The sequence below is a fragment of the Bos mutus genome, chromosome 23 (assembly GCF_027580195.1).
Source record: "Bos mutus isolate GX-2022 chromosome 23, NWIPB_WYAK_1.1, whole genome shotgun sequence".
Taxonomy (NCBI): domain Eukaryota; kingdom Metazoa; phylum Chordata; class Mammalia; order Artiodactyla; family Bovidae; genus Bos; species Bos mutus.
Window position 1 is genome coordinate 6,435,348 of NC_091639.1, and position 21,178 is coordinate 6,456,525.

Sequence of the window (21,178 nt, forward strand, 5' to 3'; positions counted from 1 at the left end):
TCTTAAGAATTCCTCACTATCACCAAAGTTTAATTGTGACTGAAGAGTTTTAGAAAATCCTACCTGTCTTTCAGTTCCAGGCAAGTGTTTTCCATTTGAAACTGTACCTCTGGCTCTACTGTGGTTTCTATAGTGACAATTGTGTCTGAGTTTCATGGTGGGAAGATCCTCGGTATATTCAATAGAACCGGATGTGGTTTCACTGTGCCAAGGCTCTTTGGGCTAACAGAGTCCTGTGATGTTAAAGAGATAGATTCTCTCTGAAAAGAGTATTCCTAATTTTATCTTTTTTTGGAAATGAGTACAATTATAGCAAATTAGAAAAAAAAAAACTTTGCAATAGATTATAGCAAATTGGAAAAAAAAAGTTTACAATAGATGTGTTTGAATACAAGTTTACATGCTTCTCTTGGAGGAATAAACCCCTCCCTGCCAAGAAAAGAGAAAAAAATCCGTAAATTCCACATACAGATAATGTATGATGAAATTAACAAGGCAAAAGAATGCAAGGATACTATGAAAATTATTTTAACGTAAGCAATTCTTTTTTATGTCTCCCACAGTATATATATGATAGAGAAACAAAAGGTTGAAAGCTATCTTCTAAATTATCTAATCTGCTGTTAATAAATATGCAGTTCAGCAAAGAGATTATACAAAAAAAAAAGATCATTTCCTGCTTCCTGGGAATATGTGCTTCTAAAACGTCAATGATACCTGCATGAGAAATAGGCAGAGACAGGCATCGAGGAGGGGAGGTTTTTTTTTTTCCTCAGTTCCAACACATTGGAGATAAAAATTAATAGGCAAAGTGTATCAAAAAAACAGATGCTCTGCTGAAAAGCCCTTCAGGCAGAATTGCATCAGCTGGCTTTCTCTGGTGAGGCAGGACTTCAGCAACTCGCAGAATAATTGCTACATACCCTAGTCGAAGCATTTTACTGTACCTGGCTTTATGCTCCGGCAACCATCCCTTGATGGGGAGGGGGTATCCATGGGGGCTGGAGTAACAGCCAGAAGATGCATGTAATTTTGGATTATGCTTCTTTCAATTTGAAAATTGCCATCTCTCAGCTTCCTAAATGATCAGCAGCCTCAACAATTCCTTCCCTAACTTTTTAAACTGAGTGAAACAGTAACAACTATTGCTTGTAAAATCTTAGCACTCAGGAAAAAAAAGGTATAATTCTTAAGTGTACAATATGTCAGTTAAAAAAAAGCACAGCTCAGGATATTGTAGCTGAAAAAATAGAAAAGATTAAATTAATTTCCACACACAGATGACTTATGAGAAAATTAACATCCGGTTGGACATCTGACCACAAATTTGCGAACACTGGCTTAACGTTTAAGAGTGTGGTAAACCCAATTAAGAGCACACTACAACCGTTTCTTATCTCTAGGCTAGTTAGCCATTTGGAGCCTGTTGGCACGTTATAAATGATAACACCTGTTTTGAAAAATGGAATCCCATGGACAGAGGAGCCCAGTGGACTACAGTCCACAGGGTCGCAAAAAGTCAGATATGACTGAAGCAACTTCACACTCAGTGAAGTCGAGGGGAGATAAAGTATAAAACTGGTGCAGCGGGGTGGCTGGGATAACACACGTGCTAAGGAGATAAGATGGCCTTGGACGAGTGTTTATTGTAAACACGGAAGATTATCAATATGTGTGTGTGTGTGTGAGTCGCTCAGTCATGTCCGACTCTTTGCAACCCCATGGACTATAGCCCACCGGGCTCCTCTGTCCATTGGATTCTCTAGGCAAGAATACTGGAGTGGGTTGCCATTTTCTGCTCCAGGGGATCTTCCCAGTCCAGGGATCAAACCCAGGTCTCCTGCATTGCAGGCAGATTCTTTACCAGCTGAACCACCAGGGAAGATTATCAGTGTGTGTGTGTATGTGTGTGTGTGAGTTGTTCAGTTGTGTCTGACTCATTGTGACTCCTTGGACTGTAGTCCACCAGGCTTTTCTGTCCATGGGATTCTCCAGGCAAGAACACTGGAGTGGGTTGCCATTTCCTGCTCCAGGGTATTTTCCCAAGCCAGGGATCCAACCTGCATCTCTTATGTCTCCTGCGTTGGTAGGCAGGTGTTTTACCAGCTGAGCCACCAGGGAAGATTATCAATAGCCTCTAACTTAATCCAATAGAACAAAACCCACTCAATCCATTTGTAGAGGTCTCTTGGACTGCAAGGAGATCCAACCAGTCTATCCTAAAGAAGATCAGTCCTGGGTGTTCATTGGAAGGATTGATACTAAAGCTGACACTCCAATACTTTGGCCACCTCATCCGAAGAGATGATTCATTGGAAAAGACCCTGGTGCTGGGAGGGATTGGGGGCAGGAGGAGAAGGGGACGACAGAGGATGAGATGGCTGGATAGTATCACCAACTCAATGGACATGAGTTTGGGTAAACTCCGGGAGTTGGTGATGGACAGGGAGGCCTGGTGTGCTGCAATTCATGGGGTTGCAAAGAGTCGGACAGAACTGAGCAACTGAACTGACTAAACTGAGCCTTCTTGGAATGAAAACTTATCCAATCCTGTGGCCACTGCTGAGTTCTCCAGATTTGCTGGCATACTGAGTGTAGCACTTTCACAGCATCATCTTTTAAGATTTGAAATAGCTCAACTGGAATTCCATCACCTCCACTAGCTTTGTTTGTAGTGGTGCTTCCTAAGGCCCACTTGACTTCTCATTCCAGGATGTCTAGCTCTAGGTGAGTGATCACACCATCGTGGTTATCTGGGTTGTGAAGAACTTTTTTGTATAGTTCTTCTGTGTATTCTTGCCACCTCGTCTTAATATCTTCTGCTTCTGTTGGGTCCCTACCATTTCTGTCCTTTATTGAGTCCGCCTTTCCATGAAATGTTCCCTTGGTATCTCTAATTTTCTTGAAGAGAACACTAGTGTTTCCCATTCTATTGTTTGCCTCTATTTCTTTGTACTGATCACTGAGGAAGGCTTTCTTATCTCTCCTTGCTATTCTTTGGAACTCTGCATTCAAATGCGTATGCCTTTCCTTTTCTCTTTTGCCTTTCACTTCTCTTCTTTTCATAGCTATTTATTTGTAAGGCCTCCTCAGACAACCATTTTGCCTGTTCGCATTTCTTTTTCTTGGGAATGGTCTTGATCACTGCCTCCTGTACAATGAAATGAACCTCCAACCATAGTTCTTCAGGCACTCTGTCTATCAGATCTAATCCCTTGGATCTATTTCTCACTTCCACTGTATAATCATAAGGGATTTGATTTAGGTCATACGAGAAGGCAATGGCACCCCACTCCAGTACTCTTGCCTGGAAAATCCCATGGACGGAGGAGCCTGGTAGGCTGCAGTCCATGGGGTCGCTGAGTCGGACACGACTGAGCGACTTCACTTTCATTTTTCACTTTCATGCATTGGAGAAGGAAATGGCAACCCACTCCAGTGTTCTTGCCTGGAAAACCCCAGGGATGGGGGAGCCTGGTGGGCTGCCGTCTATAGGGTCACACAGAGTCGGACATGACTGAAGTGACTTAGCATAGCATAGCATAACATACCTGAATGGTCTAGTGGTTTTCCCTACTTTCTTCAATTTAAGTCTGAATTTGGCAATAAGGAGTTTATGATCTGAGCCACAGTCAGATCCTGGTCTTGTTTTTGCTGACTGTATAGAGCTTCTCCATCTTTGGCTGCAAAGAATATAATCAATCTGATTTGGTGTTGACCATCTGGTGATGTCCATGTGTAGAGTCTTCTCTTGTGTTGTTGCAAGAGGGTGTTTGCTATGACCAGTGCATTCTTTTGGCAAAACTCTATTAGCCTTTGCCCTGCTTCATTCTGTACTCCAAGGCCAAATTTGCCTGTTACTCCAGGTATCTCCTGACTTCCCACTTTTGCATTCCAGTCCCCTATAATGAAAAGGGCATCTTTTTGGGGTGTTAGTTCTAGAAGGTCTTGTAAGTTTTCCTAGAAGCGCTCAGCTTCAGCGTCTTCAGCGTTACTGGTCGGGGCACAGACTTGGATTACTGTGATAGTGAATGGTTTGCCTTGGAAACGAACAGAGAGCATTCTGTCGTTTTTGCCATTGCATCCAAGAACTGCATTTCGGACTCTTTTGTTGACTGTGATGGCTACTCCATTTCTCCTAAGGGATTCTTGCCCACAGTAGTAGATATAATGGTCATCTGAGTTAAATGGACCCATTCCAGTCCATTTTAGTTCACTGATTCCTAAAATGTCGATGTTCACTCTTGCCGTCTCCTGTTTGACCACTTCCAATTTACCTTGATTCATGGACCTAACATTCCAAGTTCCTAAGCAATATCGATCTTTACAGCATCAGGCTTTACTTCTATCACCCGTCACATCCACAACTGGGTGTTTTTTTTTGCTTTGGCTCCGTCTCTTCATTCTTTCTGGAGTTATTTCTCCAATGATCTCCAGTAGCATATTGGGCACCTACTGACCTGGGGAGCTCATCTTTCAGTGTCACACACTAGCAAAGTAATGCTCAAAATTCTCCAAGCCAGGTTTCAATAGTATGTGAACCATAAAATTCCAAATGTTCAAGCTGGATTTAGAAAAGGCAGAGGAACCAGAGATCAAATTGCCAACATCCTCTGGATCATCGAAAAAACAAGAGTCTGCCAGAGAAACATCTACTTTTGCTTTATTGACTATGCCAAAGCCTTTGACTGTGTGGATCACAACAAACTGTGGAAAATCCTTAAAGAGATGGGAATACCAGACCACCTGACCTGCCTTCTGAGAAATCTGTATGCAGATCAAGAAGCAACAGTTAGAACTGGACATGGAAAAACAGAATGGTTCAAAATAGGAAAAGGAGTACATCAAGGCTGTATATTGTCACCCTGCTTGTTTAACTTATATGCAGAGTACATCATGCGAAATGCTAGGCTGGATGAAGCACAAGCTGGAATCAAGATTGCTGGCTGAAATATCAATAACCTCAGATACACAGATGACACCACCCTGATGGCAGAAAGTGAAGAAGAACCAAAGAGCCTCTTGATGAAAGTGAAAGAGGAGAGTGAAAACGTTGGCTTAAAACTCAACATTCAGAAAACAAAGATCATGGCATCCAGTCCCATCACTTCATGGCATATAGATGGGGAAACAATGGAAACAGTGAGAGACTTTATTTTGGGGGGCTCCAAAATCACTGCAGATGTTGACTGCAGCCATGAAATTAAAAGACACTTTCTCCTTGGAAGAAAAGTTATGACCAACCTAGACAGCATTTTAAAAAGCAGATACATTACTTTACCAACAAAGGTTCATCTAGTCAAAGCTATGGTTTTCCCAGTAGTCATGTATGGATGTGAGAGTTGTGCTATAAAGAAAGCTGAGTGCTGAAGAAATGATGCTTTTGAACTGTGGTGTTGGAGAAGACTCTTGAGAATCCGTTGGACTGCAAGGAGATTCAAGCAGTTCATCCTAAAGAAAGTCAATCCTGAATATTCACTGGAAGAACTGATGCTGAAGCTGAAACTCCAATACTTTGGCCACCTAACTTGAAGAACTGACTCATTGGAAAAGACCCTGATGCTGGGAAAGATTGAAAACAGGAGGAGAAGGGAACAACAGAGGATGAGATGGTTGGATGGCATCACTGACCAACGGACATGAGTTTGAGTAAACTCTGGGAGTTGGTGATGGACAGGGAGGCCTGGCATGCTGCAGTTCATGGTGTCGCATAGAATCAGGCAGGACTGAGAAACTGAACTAAACTGAATTGAGTCTTCTTGAAATTCAAAAATATATTAATTCAATATAATCTTCTCCAAAAAAGAAGAAATTAATGAAAACACAGAAGAGTCCATATTCTGTAATTCTAAAAATATATATTATTTCAAGGTTCCGGAATCCCTGAGTTCAGACTCTGGCTCTGTGACCTTGGCGTAAGCCCATGTACCTCAGTTTTGTCAGGAGTAAAGTGAGGGGACCTGATGGTCCAGTGGTTAAGACTCCACGCTCTCAACGCGGGGCATTCAGGTTTAATTCCTGATTAGGAAAGTAACATCCCACATGCTGCGGGGTGTCGCCAACAAGTGAAAAAAAAAAAAAGATTTTAAGAAAAGGAGTAAAATGGGAATAGTAAGTACTTACTTCATGGCATTGTAGGGAAAATTAAATGCATTAATTTAATGTATATAACGGACTCTGGGAGATACTGAAAGACAGAGAAGCCTGGTGTGCTGCAGTCCATGGGGTCACAAAGAGTCAGACACAGCAATGGGCTTATGATAGTGCCTGGTGTAAACCTTCAGCAAAGATCACAATCTGTTGTCACCTGGAAAATCACTGGTTAGTTTCCTGTGTACTGATTACAGAACATTCAGAAACCAAATTTAGAAAGATTTTTCTCTTAGTGATGCAATAAAATTACTACTAAGGTAGCAATGTTTTAATTATGAATATATGTAGATTTTTAAACTTTTACAATATTAATAATGAGTACACATTTTTTAAATGAGAGCACCTTATTGTTTGCCCTGAAAATGAAGATTTGAGTAATGCCTCAGGTCAAAGGAACTATAACAGCATTGCATTATCTACTGTTGAGTACTCAGGAGTGATTGGAGTCCCATTAGCAGATCTGAATAAAGTGTAAAAGAAATTCCTCTCCAAATATATGTGAAACCATCCTGATGACCTAGTTTTTAATTAAAATTTTACTAGATATGTAAACTCTGGGAGATCAAAGGCACAGCTTCACAACTGAAATAAACCCATGTTTGATATACTTACAATATCTGAAAATCTAAAATACTCTGACAGTGAGCCATCAATAGTGAAAAGTAACTTGTAAGCAAACTGTATAAAGAGAATCAACTGTCAACATGGTTTTGCTGAAACACTATATTTAATCCCAGATAATTTAAGAAGGGGCTTCCCTGGTGGTACTGACAGTAAAGAATCTACCTGCCAGTGCAAGAGGCCTAAGAGATACGGGTTCAATCCCTGAGTCGGGAAGATACCTGGAGAAGAAAATGGCAATCTGCTCCAGTATTCTTGCCTGGGAAGTCCCATGGACAGAGGAGCCTGGAGGGTCACAGTCCATGGGGTTACAAAGAGTCGGACGTGGCTGAGCGACTGCGCATACACTCATATAGGTCATTACAGAGGATTGAATTGAGTTCCCTGTGCTATTCAGCAGATCGTTCTTAGTTATCTATGCTATATATAGTAATGTGTATATGCCAACTAAGAATAGATACATGTGTATGTATAACTGACTCATTTTGCTGTACTGCAAAAACTAACACAACATTGTAAATTTAAAAAAAAGAAGTTTGTCTTTATGCTCAAGTCTTTCTGAGGAAGAATGGATTGGATAAATGCTACACACAAATATATCTTATATACCCTAATCAAAAAAAAATAAAAGATATATATATAGCTAAACTCTCTACCCAACATCCCCACCAAAAAAACAAATACAAAAACAAAATTATTTCACTATAGCTACTAGCAAGCCTGCACATTACAGTAATGTAATTCAAGCATAAACGTGTAGAGATCACTTCTCTTTCAACTGAAGTCTAGAAAGACTGTTGGCAGTCAAAATATTTATTTAACTCAAGAGTTCTTTGAGTAATTTCTTTTCCTTTCAGACCTATTTTTCTAAGTGAGCCTAATTCAAACTTACGAACATGTCATGGATATGATATTTTTGACGTCATTCCAAGTTGCTGTTTCCTTATCGTTAATCCAGGTCCTCTGTGCCCGGTCACATCTGCCATTATTTTGTATGAGGGTCAGTGTAGTGGGCTGATAAGAAACCTGGACCCCAGGCCCGTGGAGGATTGAGTCCCGGCTCTGTCACGGGGCCAGTGTGTGGCTTGGGGAACATCACTTGACTTCCTGTGCTGGTGTTCTTTTCTGTAGACGAAGAGTAATACTATTTCTCCCATAGGGAAGTTGGAAGGATTGTGCAAACTCAGCTAAACGAACTAATATTTATAAGTGCTTAGCAGAGTAACTGGGAATGTAATATGGCTCAGACAGTAAAGAAACCGCCTGCAATGCAGGAGACCTGCCTTCGATCCCTGGGTTGGGAAGATCCCCTGCAGAAGGAAATGGCAACCCACTCTGGTATTCTTGCCTGGAGAATCACATGGACAGAGGAGCCTGGCGGGCTACAGTCCACGGGATCACAAAGAGTCGGACATGGCTGAGCACATGTGTGCACATACAGACACACAACAGAGTAACTGGCCGGCCATTCAACATTTTTAAATAAACAGTAGCCACCAGAAAAAATGAGGGGAGGGGTGTAAGGAAACTGCGACCTAGGAAACTGGTCCACCTGGGTGACAGTATTGAAAAAGCTCTCCCTTTCTCGAAGAAAGAGGCCAAAGAAGTAGGGAAATCCTGCACCGTCACAGGTCCTAAGCCTCAGCAGGGAGAAGCATTTTATACAGGATGAGAGAGAAAAGAAAGACAGAAGGGTGCTTTTCCTCTTCCCTTGTAGAGCTCTAGGGAAAAATAACCAACGTGCCCACTGTTATTCCACAACATAAAGGAGCCATCGTCAGCCCTGGAGAAAGCTTAATTTATGACTCCTGGGCCATACTTGGCCCTCACGTTGTGTATCCGTGACCCTGAAATTCCTGCTAATATCTCTCAGGGGTGGAGTGTTGATCACTGGGTCTGGTTGCAAAGCTTCGAAGATGAAGTTGAATTAGTTAATAGGGTAAAGGGACCGTGTAGACAAGGATGATTGATCATGTACACACACCCTACCATTTAATGAATGTGAAATTGTTTACTTAGCTGTTCTCCTATTATTCAATGGAAAAATAATGTGATGGGATCATTATTGTGACATAACCAAAGAATTAGATGAACATAGATGAAGAAGCACATAGTTCTATCTGGGAGAACAAAAGACAGCTTTAAAGAGGTGGTGTCCTATTAGCTGGTTCTGAAAGATGGCAAGGACTTCATGTGTAGACTAGAGAGGCAAGGGCAGTGCATGCAAAGGAAATAGCTTAAACAAAAGTATCAGGGCTTAAAAGCACATGACATTTTAGTAACGTCAAGTGACGTCAAGGAACAAGTACACTCAGACCGCGGAGTGAGTGGTGGTGAGGATGAGGCCCGAAGGAACCACGAGGGCAGATGGTAAAGAGACCCGAAAACCATCCTAGAGAGCCTAGAGGCCATCCCGTGGGCAAGTGGACTAGATCCACGTTTTAGAAACACATTGCACATCGGAAAAAACACTGCTTGTAGCATCGAGAGACCCATTTCTCCTGAGGTCAGTCCCCATATGTGAAATTAAATTTCAAGAAGTAACTTTGAGGATTAAGTAATCTGGATTAGTAGGTTCTCAGCAAATGATACTTACATGTGAATTGGCTACAAGTGCAGAGATTGTTTTAATGGAGGAAGAAGATAAAAACTGTGTTCTAGAAATAGATAGTAATACTCCAGGCAGGAGATGGTGAGTGATGAAACTAGGGAAATGGTGATAGGAAAACATGTAACCAAAGGGTTCAAACTATGTCAGGACTAAAAGACAGGCCCTGATAACCAGCTGGATGTGAGTAGTGGGAACGATGGAAAGATGGAAATGAAATCATAGAATGTCACTCAAATGACTAGTGAATGAGAATAGGAAAAAAGCAAGAATAGAAACAGAAGGAAAAGTGTCTTGAAACCTTGAACAAAATTACGACCATGTCTCCATAGGCTGTATTAGATGGAAAGTAAAGTTGCAATTAGGTAAATTTGATCAATATTAGTAACACAGAAAATTGAGGCACTAATACACTTTTCTATCCACAGTTTCAGGATGAAAGAATGAGCAAGGGCAGTAACTTATCTGAAATTTTTCATAATTTTGGCTTTTGGATTCGAGGTAAAGTAAAAATGAAAGTCAAACATCTCAAGAATGGCTTGCAAGATCAATGCTCCTCAATTTAATCTTCATTCACATACTCCTTGGCTCCTGCTGCTAAGTCGCTTCAGTTGTGTCTGACTCTGTGCGACCCGATAGACCTCAGCCCTCCAGGCTCTCCCGTCCCTGGGATTCTCCAGGCAAGAACACTGGAGTGGGTTGCCATTTCCTTTTCCAATGCATGAAAGTGAAAAGTGAAAGTGAAGTTGCTCAGTCATGTCCGACTCTTAGCAACCCCATGGACTGCAGCCTACCAGGCTCCTCTGTCCATGGGATTTTCCAGGTGAGAGTGCTGGAGTGGGGTGCCATTGCCTTCTCCATACCCCTTGGGGAAGGTGTTTAATGTAATTGCATGAGTATGGTGGTGTCTCAGCGGCAAAGCATCTGCCTGCAACGCAGGAGACTCAGGTTCCATCCCTGGGTCAGGAAAATCCTATGAAGAAGCAAATTGCAACCCACTCCAGTATTCTTGCCTGGAGAATTCCCATGGACAGAGAAGCCTGGCGGGCTACAGTCCATGAGGTTTCAAGAGTCAGATACCACTTAGGGGCTAAACCACCACCACCATGAGTGTGGCAAGAATACACACATACATATATACATGAAAACACATAAATATACACAGACACATACACCTGTATATCGACTATATATACAGACTATATATATTTGTGATATGTGTATATATAACCTATGTATGAATTTCATGAGCATGGCAAAAAAACAACTATGAATAGATAGATGGATCCATACATACATATACATACTAAGTCGGACACAACTTAGTGGCTGAATAACAATATATGTGTACATGTGTGTATATATAAACTATATACATTAAATTATACAAATGCATAAACCCACATCAGGTTACGTAAATAAATAAACCATATATATTAAAAATTGCATCAGCTCGAGGCCAGGGGTAAAGACTTCCTTACTTCTGTCCCTCTGTGACTGCAGAAAAGGAGGAGGAAGCCAGACTCAGGAGGCTGTCCTGAGCATCTTGAAGCTGCTCCTCTAGAGCAGCTGTGTCCTTTACACAAGGGAAGTTCTCCCTTGTATCCTAATTGGGCATGAAATCTAACTCACCAGCCCAAGTCCTATTGGAGCCGGCCAGCAGAGCAGCTGCCTGTGAAACCCCTTGAATAACCCTCATCCAGTGACTGAAATTGACATGGGGTGAAACAGGGGGCCCCTGTTAACCTGGCAGATGCCACGAGGACCCGAGTCACCCTGATGCTCACCACGCACTGTGCCGAATTGCCCCAGTTTGTTTGTCTTCCCAGTTTCTCAGAGGCCAGAAGTAGAACAAGAGACCAGATATTTTTATCGGGACGGTAGCTCTAGTGACATCATATTGGCAGGGTGAGTTATCCTTTTTACAGACTAACTCATCCCGTTAGCGACGAGAGAGCACGCTACTTGTGAAGAGATTAGTCCGGAGAGAGTGTGATCCGCTGAAAGTGTAAAGATTGGCATCTCACTAAACCACCTGTGGTTGGTGTTTATTGCTGGCAGGCCCCTGCCAGGCTCTAGGTAAACATTCTATACTGAAGGCAGAATCCTATAGTGCTTAAAATTGCAGGCTTTGGAATCAGACAGTCTAGACTCAAGTCTCACAATTATTTCTGGGTGATGCTGAGCAAGTTCCTTAACCTCTCTAAGCTTCAGCTTTCTCACCAGAGGTTGCATATTATTTTTAACACATGGGCTTGTTGCGAGTTCGTTACTATAGTGGATATAAAGTGCCTACTGTATAGAAAGAGCTCACCAATGTAAGATGTTAATACTAGATGGCGTGATTTTTTTTTCATCAAAATTGTCACAAAGTCAAGATTGGTTTATGAATTCAGAGGGACAAAAGGCAAGTGGTCTCATGCAAAACTTTCTCCCCTGCTGACATAAATTTGCAAAATTAGCAGTTCCTATATTTTATGTTTTGAAAACATTTTATTATTAAGAACTTATTCACACAATATAAATCTCTCTTCTGAAAACCCCAGATAAAAGAAATGAGTTCATTTTTATTCGAGACTGTAAAAAAAAAAAAATTCATTCCCACACATGCTACCTTGTTCAAGAGGAAAAGCTTAGACTTGGAGGAAATGGGCTTCTGCATTTCTTAGGATGTCTAATGAAATTTATTGATTTATATTCCATTCTGATCACTAATTAGAGTTAATGCAACTTAATGACCCAGCTCCTCTCCAAACTACTTATTGAGATAGGGACGCCCTAAGAAGTTGCAGATGGTGACTGCAGCCATGAAATTAAAAGACCCTTACCCCTTGGAAGAAAAGTTATGACCAACCTGGACAGCATATTAAAAATCAGAGACATTACTTTGCCAACAAAGGTCCATCTAGTCAAAGCTATGGCTTTTCCAGTAGTCATGTATGGATGTGAGAGTTGAACTATAAAGAAAGTGAGTGCTGAAGAATTGATGCTTTCGAACTGTGGTGTTAGAGAAGACTCTTGAGAGTCCCCTGGACTGCACAGAGATCCAATAAGTCCATCCTAAAGGAGATCAGTCCTGGGTGTTCACTGGAAGGACTGATGCTGAAGCTGAAACTCCAATACTTTGGCCACCTGACTTGAAGAACTGACTCACTGAGAAAGACCCTGATGCTGGAAAAGATTGAAGGCAGGAGGAGAAGGGGACGACAGAAGATGAGATGGTTGGGTGGCATCACTGATTCAATGAGAGTTGGTGATGGACAGGGAAGCCTGGCATGCTGCTGTCCGTGGAGTCACAAAGAGTCAGACACGACTGAGTGACTGAACTGAACTGAAGTGAAGAAGTTGTGGGTGCTTATCCATACACCCCAGTAAGATACTGAATATTCATGCCCTGAAGACCAGAGTTACTAGGAATAGAGAATTCTGGTGAGTATTCTTGGATACAGGAAAGCCTATTTTTTCAGTAATTGTTGTACTGAAAATCATTCCAACCTGCTTAACATACAGGTATGGACATATATCTTGATGGTGCTCCATAAATCTTACTGCCCTTAGGAAGATCAGGGAACATCTAGTCTAATCTCTCATTTGTAGGTGAAGAATCTGAGATACAGGATGGTTAAGTAAGTTTTCAAGCTCCCACGGCCACTTCACCGCAAGGTAGAGTTTTAACTCAAGTTTCCTGAGTCTCCTTACATTACGTTTTTGCTTTGATTTTTTTTTCAGACCTTTTTCCAGACTACTGCTTAAAATGACATGAGGTTTTATTGTTTGTTTTTTGGGAGGTGGTTGGCTATTGTTTGTTTATTTGGGGCGGGGAGTGGGGGCAGATTGACTGTATCATATGGCATGTGGGATTTAAGTTCCCCAACCACGGATAGAACCCATGCCCCCTGCACTGAAAGTGTAGTCTTAACACCAGACTACCAGGGATGTCCCTTGATTTTTCTTTAAAGATTCCTGATGTTGAAAAGTCTCTGGTCCTCAATCAGGGATTTGAATTATGAGCATCTAGGAATGCAGGGCAGACTTGGCAGGAGATTGAACAGTCTGAAATGCCCGGGTTACATCCTAACACTAATGCCCTAATAGGTCTCTGAGAGCCACTTCTGTCTTGGTCTCTGCCTCCTCAAAGTGCACATTAGAGAAGAGGAAGGGGGATCTGGTGACGTGAAGAACTGGGGTAGTAAGTTTCTCACTACCTCAGGTGGTCCCCGTGGTAACATGCTAATGACCCATAGGAGTTAATGACTCCTAATTCCTTCTCTTGTTGCATTTTCTTCGTGCTCAGTTGTTTCAGTCGTGTCCAACTCTTTGCAAGCCCAAGGACTGCAGCCTGCCAGTCTCCTGCGTCCATGAGATTTTTCTGGCAAGAATACTTGAGTGGGTTGCCATCCTCCCCTCCAGGGGATCTTCCTGACCCAGGGATCGAACCTGCATCTCCTGCATTATTTACCACTGAGCCACAGGGGAAGCCTCATTTTCCTGGGACCATGTGTTTGGAGAAAAATTTTTCTGCCAGCAGATGTTTCTGTATCTTAACTGCTTTGTCCTCAGAGGGGTCCTCGTACACCAGGGCTCCAGGGGATGTCTTAGGGGCAGAAGCTGTGGTCTCTGTAGCCGTGGGGACATAGGAGCAGCCTCTCATTAGCAGAGCCTTCTCTGCTCAGCCACACGCGGTCCCTTCATTTTTCCTGACCACAGTCTCAGTAGGTCGCCCACAGATATCGAGCTCTCACCGTCGCAATCGTCACTTCGCTCCCCTCCTGCCCAAGCCTATTACCACCTTTCTGTCATGAGCTAAAGAGAAAAATAAATTATAATTGCTCTTGCCTTCCCAACAGCAATGACGGGCTGGCCTGGTTTGGAAACTGCCTAACTCAGAAAATGGGCTCAGTGAGGAGCAAGTGTGCAGAGGTAAGTGTGCAGAGGTAAGTGTGCAGACGTTGGCGTGTGTTACAGATGGGGACCCCCGCGACGCTGTCACGTGGTGTGCAAAGCAGTTACCGGATAATGGTTTCCGTGAGAAGTACACACACTCTCTACTTCACATAGGCTCACCAGGACCAGGTTTGTTTAACACCAGTTGCTCTCCGTGGACAGACTTGGAGGGCGTGATGCTGAGTGAAAAAAAGTCGGACAGAGAAAGATTAAGATCGTATGATATCACTTACATGTAGAATCTAAAAAATGCAACAAATGAATAAATAAAACCAAAAGGAAACAGACTTACGGATATAGAGAACAAACTGTTACCCGTGGCGGGAGGGGTAACGTGGTGAGGGAGGGGGAGGTACAAACTGTTGGGTGTAAGACAGGCTCAAGGACGTATTATACAACAGGAGGAATACAGCCAACATTTTTGTAACAACTCTAAATGAAGTATAACCTGTAAAATAGTATAAAAATAAATTTTAAAAAAATTCATTTGCTCTTCATCCCTTAAGACAGAGATTAACAACAATACGCCTTGATACGATCAACATTATCTCATATGGATAAATATTAAAGGATTACTTCCAAAATTTGAGACATTTCTCGTATTATTGGGTATGTGTCCTTACAAGTAAACAAAACTTTTTTCATACACACCAACTAAGAAACACATTCAGGCTTAGGGCCATCTATATGCATACTCTACTTTTCAAATGTCTGCCCTCAGGAAATTCTCCTAGCCCTCTGGAGTAACTTATCCATAAAATTCCTTTTGCTTTTCTTGTCATTCATTAACAAGCTTCATAAGTGGAGTGACAGTCCTCCTAAATTAAGTACTGTATACTTCAGGCTAATTTTATGTTTTTTATCACAATAGCAGTGCAGTATTAGCAGCCTATTATTTTGTCAGCTTTCTCATTTAGCAAAGCAGCTTCAATTTATTAACAGTGAGGAGTGTGCATGAATCAATACGTTTCATTGGGCAATGTGTCATTTGTTAATCGGATATTGATGAGATTATTGACGCAGAGCTAATTAATCTCCAGCCCAATGCTAGCCTTCATATGTTTCCTTAATTATGTCCTTCATCTTAGTCTCCTGGTTTGAGCACCCAGACGCAGAGCTGTAGACAGTGAGTGAGGCAAGCTGTCAGAGGTTCTTTTCACACATTTACAATCCCTTGGCAGCGAAATTATTTTCTGAGTTGTAAATAGGTATCAAAGAGATATTTAATAACATTTGGCAGCAGATTGATATTGATTGGTGTGGACTGGCTTCAGATCCAGCAGCCATAGAGTTTTGCCTCTGAAGGAGGCTATTAAAAAAGAAAATGCTTAATTAGTGATCTGCAATTGCATGAGTCAGTTGTCATCTGCCCTCTGGAATTTAAAAATTGCTCTCCTACAGACGTTGTTCCTATACCCTTGGTTCAATATTTCAGATAATTTTGTTTTCTTTTTCACTTTAACTGTTTATTGTCACCTTTCTTAGCCACGGACAGCATACATGGGGATAGAAAATTCAGAGAGACCCAAACCCCTGGTAGTTTTAAAGACTTAATTCAGCCATGATTAATTCCACTGCCTGCACCTGTGTGTCCAAGAGCCTAAACAGAAACCCTCTCCCACATCAAGGCTCTGGCTATTCTGTACCTTTTATAATTGTAATTTTTTTAACCTTTTCCCTTTTCTAGAGTTCCTTCTCTCTAGACTGCATTTACTCAACTTGTATACTTGGCAAACTCCTAGACGTTGTTTGAGACTCTATTCAAGTATCAAGTCCTTGTTGCTGTCATTCTCCAGGTGGATAAAGGTTTCTTCCTACATGCCTTCTGCCATCATTGTGTGAACACAGTAATCACAGCACTCACGATATTACTGTATTTGTAGGTTTTTGTGTATCTCATACTTGCTTATTGATGACCTAAAATCAATGGACAAATGGTCAATAACCCCAGGTGGTCTACGACCATTGTTGTCTTCTTCTCTTGTAGCAGTTGCGTCCCTCAATCCCAGCCAACCACAGTTTGATGTCTAAAATAATGCATATCCTTCAGCATATAGTAGGTGCTCCCATTGCTTCGTGCTCAGTTTCATTCCTTCCCTTTGCTGATCCTGACCCCTTTATAATTGGCAGATTTTCTGTGCCCATCTGGTACTCTGAACTCACTATTATTCCAAATACTTTCCTTTTATCAAGATGTATCACCAATTGGTTCATTCCCTCCATTTAAAAAAAAATGTGACTATCAGAAGCTCCTAGTTTTCCTTTTACAGGGAGTAGGCAGAGAATATAAAACATTAAGGAAAAAAACATATTCATGAAATGCCATCTAGATGTTCACTGTGGTTCATCTGGACCCAAGCAAGGACAACAGATCTGTCTACTCAGAATCAGCTCTGTAATTCCAATGATGACAAAGTCAGAGGCTGAACTCAAAGAGAAAAACAATCACAGATCTATTGTCTCCAAGACTTTCTCAAACCCCAGTGAGATAATCACCTGTGGGTTACTGACCGTAGACCTAGAAGCAGCCTGCCATCTATTCTCAGCTAACACTATGCAGAGGACACGCAGAAAGTAAAACAGTTGATAATTATATGGTAAATCTAGAAATGGTACATAGTAGAGATGTATCTAATTCAAATCACAACCTTTCTATTTACTATAATAGAGAAGAAAATATGATTTTATGCTGTGACTCATACACCCAAGTAGAGGGAAATAGAGTTTAAATAATATAATCAATATTAAACCAAATCTAGATATACACGCTAAAGACCATCTGTTTCATTTTGGTGTTCAAATATAACAATAATATTGAAAAACCATTTACAGATTCAATCTTGACCTAAAAGCATTGAGGGCTTCCCTGGTCGTTCAGCTGGTAAAGAATCCTCCTGCAACGCGGGAGACCTAGTTTCAATCCCTGGGTTGGGAAGATCCCCTGGAGAAGGGAAAGGCTACCCACTCCAGTATTCTGGCCTGGAGAATTCCATGGACTGTATAGTCCATGGGGTGCAAAGAGTCGGACACAACTGAGCAACTTTCATTTATTTTAAAAGCATAGATGTAATAGAAGAAAAGAAATTTAGTGGCAGTTGCAATATATGGACTAAGCTGATTAAGAGTGGACTAGGTAATTTTTACAGACCAAATAACTCATGAAAAACTCTTGGAAAGTCTTCTTCATTGAAAAATGAAGAATAATTTTTCATTAAACCAATCTAGATATGAATATAAGTGAAGACAAACAAAGAAAGGCAAGATTTACTTAGATCAGCATTGTTCAATGGAAACAAAAATGTAACTTTACATTTTCTAATAGTCACTTCTTTTAAAAGTAAAAAGAAATAGGTCATAGGTCAGAATTATTTTAATAATGTATTTAGTTTACCAAATATTTCCAAAGCATTATTATTTCAGAATGTAACAAATATTTAAAAAATAGCAAACTATTTAATTTCTTATTTTGTACAAAAGTCTTCAAAATCACATTTTAATTTTCATAGAAAATTCTTGAACAATATTTAGATTTCATCATATTTATAGTTGAAAAGTCACATTGTTCCAAACATTCTTAATAGTTTTCCAACAACTGAATCAACCATCCTACCTCCAGCCAAAAATAGGTTGTTTTTAAAATAATGTTTGTATCCACATTAACAAAATTGGCTGGTTCATCTCATTTAAAAGACTTATTTGACTTTATCCAAAAGCACATTAATTTCAAAATTATGTCTGTACAAGTTAAGTAAACCCACTAATGCTTGTGCCAACTCAGTATTACTAACGTTGAATTCAAAAGGATAGTATAGAAACTGAAAAGAAACTTTGTCAATATTAACAAAGCTTCCTTCAAATTTTTTTGCAATTTCAAGAGCCAATGTACGTAATGCTGTTGATTACAGTTAAAATATTCTGCATGTTGATTCTTGTATGATCATTATTATTGATCATAAAGTCATTATTATTGATTTCAACATAAATTCTTACACCCACCTACCAAAGTTACAAATAAGATTTCCTTTCTTTGGAGCTTCAAATTTGGCTCATTTATATGCTATGTGTTTTTGGAGAGAAATTATAAATCACGTTGTTATTTTTGCCTTTGATTATTGAACATTGAATATATTGAGCGTTCTTTATGTTAGAGTTAACAGCACAGTAAACCTTTGTAAAATTCTTCTATGATCCCACCAGTGAGTAATGACAAGAACATAGATCATCAAATTCTTTTCTTCTATTTATTTCAACATTTCTATAAGCTGGTGATAATTAATGTCATTTGCACATCTCTGTGGAATGATTTTAATAATCATATCCACAGTATTTTTCATAGAATCTGCTTCAGAAAACCCTGCACAAATATTTCCAATCTGTATTGTACAATGGAACAAAGAAGAGAAGCATCAGTCTTTTGTTGCAAAATTTCAGCAAAACTTGATTTGCTGTCTAACATAACTGGAACTGTGTCCATTGTTTTAAAAACTACAATTTATATATCTAGATGAAATTCTTTGATAGATGCAGGATGCAAAGATATTTGCACCGTTGGTTCAATTTTTTAAGCCATGAATTGACAACATTTCTTCATAAATTTCAAAATCCTTTGAGAAAAAAACATGTATCCAAGGCATTGAGAGGACAGTGTCTTACATCTTGAAATTCATCTAAAGCTTAAAAATAGTGTTTGAAATTTATAAAATTTTGAGTACATTGCTCTCTGAAATTGTTAGTAAGGTCTTTTATTCTACAGGCAAATATATGGTAGCTTAACCAAAGATTTTTTACTTTGTATGAAATATTATTTAGTCTAATCCTCATAATTTTCTCACCAAATTGCCAGAACTTAAATCATTTCTTTAATCATCTCTCCAGCTAAAAAATGGAGGTTTTCTGTGTGTGTGTAAGAATTGAATTCCAGAAAATATCTCCTTACATTGTCAACTTGATCATCTTAAAACTTTGTGTACACAGTAAACAAACCATCTTCTCTGATGCGCTCTGCCGTCGTAATTGCATTTGCCATTCTTAATGAAATCTTTGATACCTCCTGCTCTCTTCTTTAATTTACTATTCCAGTTCTCTTGTGCTGCTGCTGCTGCTAAGTCGCTTCAGTCGTGTCCGACTCTGTGCGACCCCATAGACGGCAGCCCACCAGGCTCCCTGTCCCTGGGATTCTCCAGGCAAGAACACTGGAGTGGGTTGCCATTTCCTTCTCCAATGCATGAGAGTGAGAAGTAAAAGTGAAGTCGCTCAGTCACAATTCTGTATCAATGGCATGTCTTTGTCTTGAATCTTTTAATGTGTCCATACTTAACTTTTAATTACCTGTGCTTAGTCACCCAGTCGTGTCCAACTCTTGCGACCCCATAGACTGTAACCTTCCAGGCTCCTGTGTCCATGGGATTTTCCAGGCAAGAATACTGGAGTGGGTTGCCGTTTCCTTCTCCAGAGGATCTTCACAACCCAGAGATTGAACCTGTGACTCCTGTGTCTCCTGCATTGCAGGCAGATTCTTTACCGACTGAGCTACAAGGGAAGCCCAACTTTTAACTACAGTATCTTTTATTAAAAGGTAATTAAAATAATAAGTACATTAATATGATTATAAGTTAAAATTTATATCATTATCACTGTAATTCATGCAATCTTCATAAAATAGTCAAATATATACATTGCAGTGTTATTTTGGTAAATTAAAAAATATTTCAAAAGAAGTCAATCCATTTACACCAACTAGATCCATAATGTATTTCTGTGTTATACTAGCAACAATACATATGCCCAAAATGTTCTCTAGAACACAACAGTGATATCTCTCACAATTCAACAACTGAAGAGAAATATAGTCTTACAAAAAAAATGAAGTTGTGTTTAGTGGAAAATACTGTATACTGCTTCGGATTTTTTAATTAAGTTAAAATTAGCCAAAATAAATTAAATAAATAAATTTAAAATTATATGTAATTAAATTAAATAAAACTTATACTTATTCATGCTTGTCACATTGCAGGTGCTCAATACGCACAGGTTCATCCAAGTGAGAAGGAGGAAGGAAAGAAGAAAGGAAGGAGGGGAGGAGGGGAAGAAGAGCAGGAAGCCTTAAACACCAAGAGTAGTTAAGTTAAAGCAAGTTCCTGCACTCAAATGCACGTGTGAATTAGGTTTAGAATATATAATAATGTCCTATCTCAAACAGCCATAATTTTTATTTATTACCAAGTTAAAAATAATTGTCCACAATTTTTAAATTATTCATATAACACCAGGAGCTAACTAGTTATAATATCAGTATCTTGAACACTGTCAATTTTTCCACAAAATGCACATTTTATTTTATTTTTTACTTTTTGGCCGCACCCCATGCCTAAGGTCAGCCCAGTTCAGTTCAGCCGCTCAGTCGTGTCCGACTCTTTGCGACCCCCTGTCCATCACCATCTCCCGGAGTTCACTCAGACTCACGTCCATCAAGTCAGTGATGCCATTCAGCCATCTCATCCTCTGTCGTCCCATTCTCCTCCTAAGGTAGGGGACTTTAGTTCCCCTACCAGGGATCAAACTCATGCTCCCTGCATTGGAAGGCAGAGTCTCAGCCACTGGACTGCCAGGGAAGTCCAACAAAGAGTGACTTTTAAACCTTCATGAAAGTTGCTGCTACTCCTGCTGCTGCTAAGTCGCTTCAGTCGTGTCCGACTCTGTGCGACCCCATAGACGGCAGCCCACCAGGCTCCCCCGTCCCTGGGATTCTCCAGGCAAGAACACTGGAGTGGATTGCCATTTCCTTCTCCAATGCATGAAAGTAAAGAGTGAAAGTGAAGTCACTCAGTCATGTCCAACTCTTAGCGACCCCAT

The 21,178-nt window shown here is 40.4% G+C and overlaps 1 protein-coding gene across 1 annotated transcript in view; it reads right to left on the bottom strand.

Annotated features, from left to right (window-relative positions):
- LOC102270916 (uncharacterized) overlaps positions 1 to 21,178 on the bottom strand; it is a 302,710-nt gene that overhangs the window by 214,970 nt on the left and 66,562 nt on the right. The window contains exons 2-3 of the mRNA XM_070361434.1: positions 14,619 to 14,774; positions 14,393 to 14,505 (exon numbers count right to left, since the gene is read on the bottom strand). The gene's annotated coding sequence lies outside the window, so the exon portion shown is untranslated. The remainder of the gene's footprint in view (positions 1 to 14,392; positions 14,506 to 14,618; positions 14,775 to 21,178) is intronic.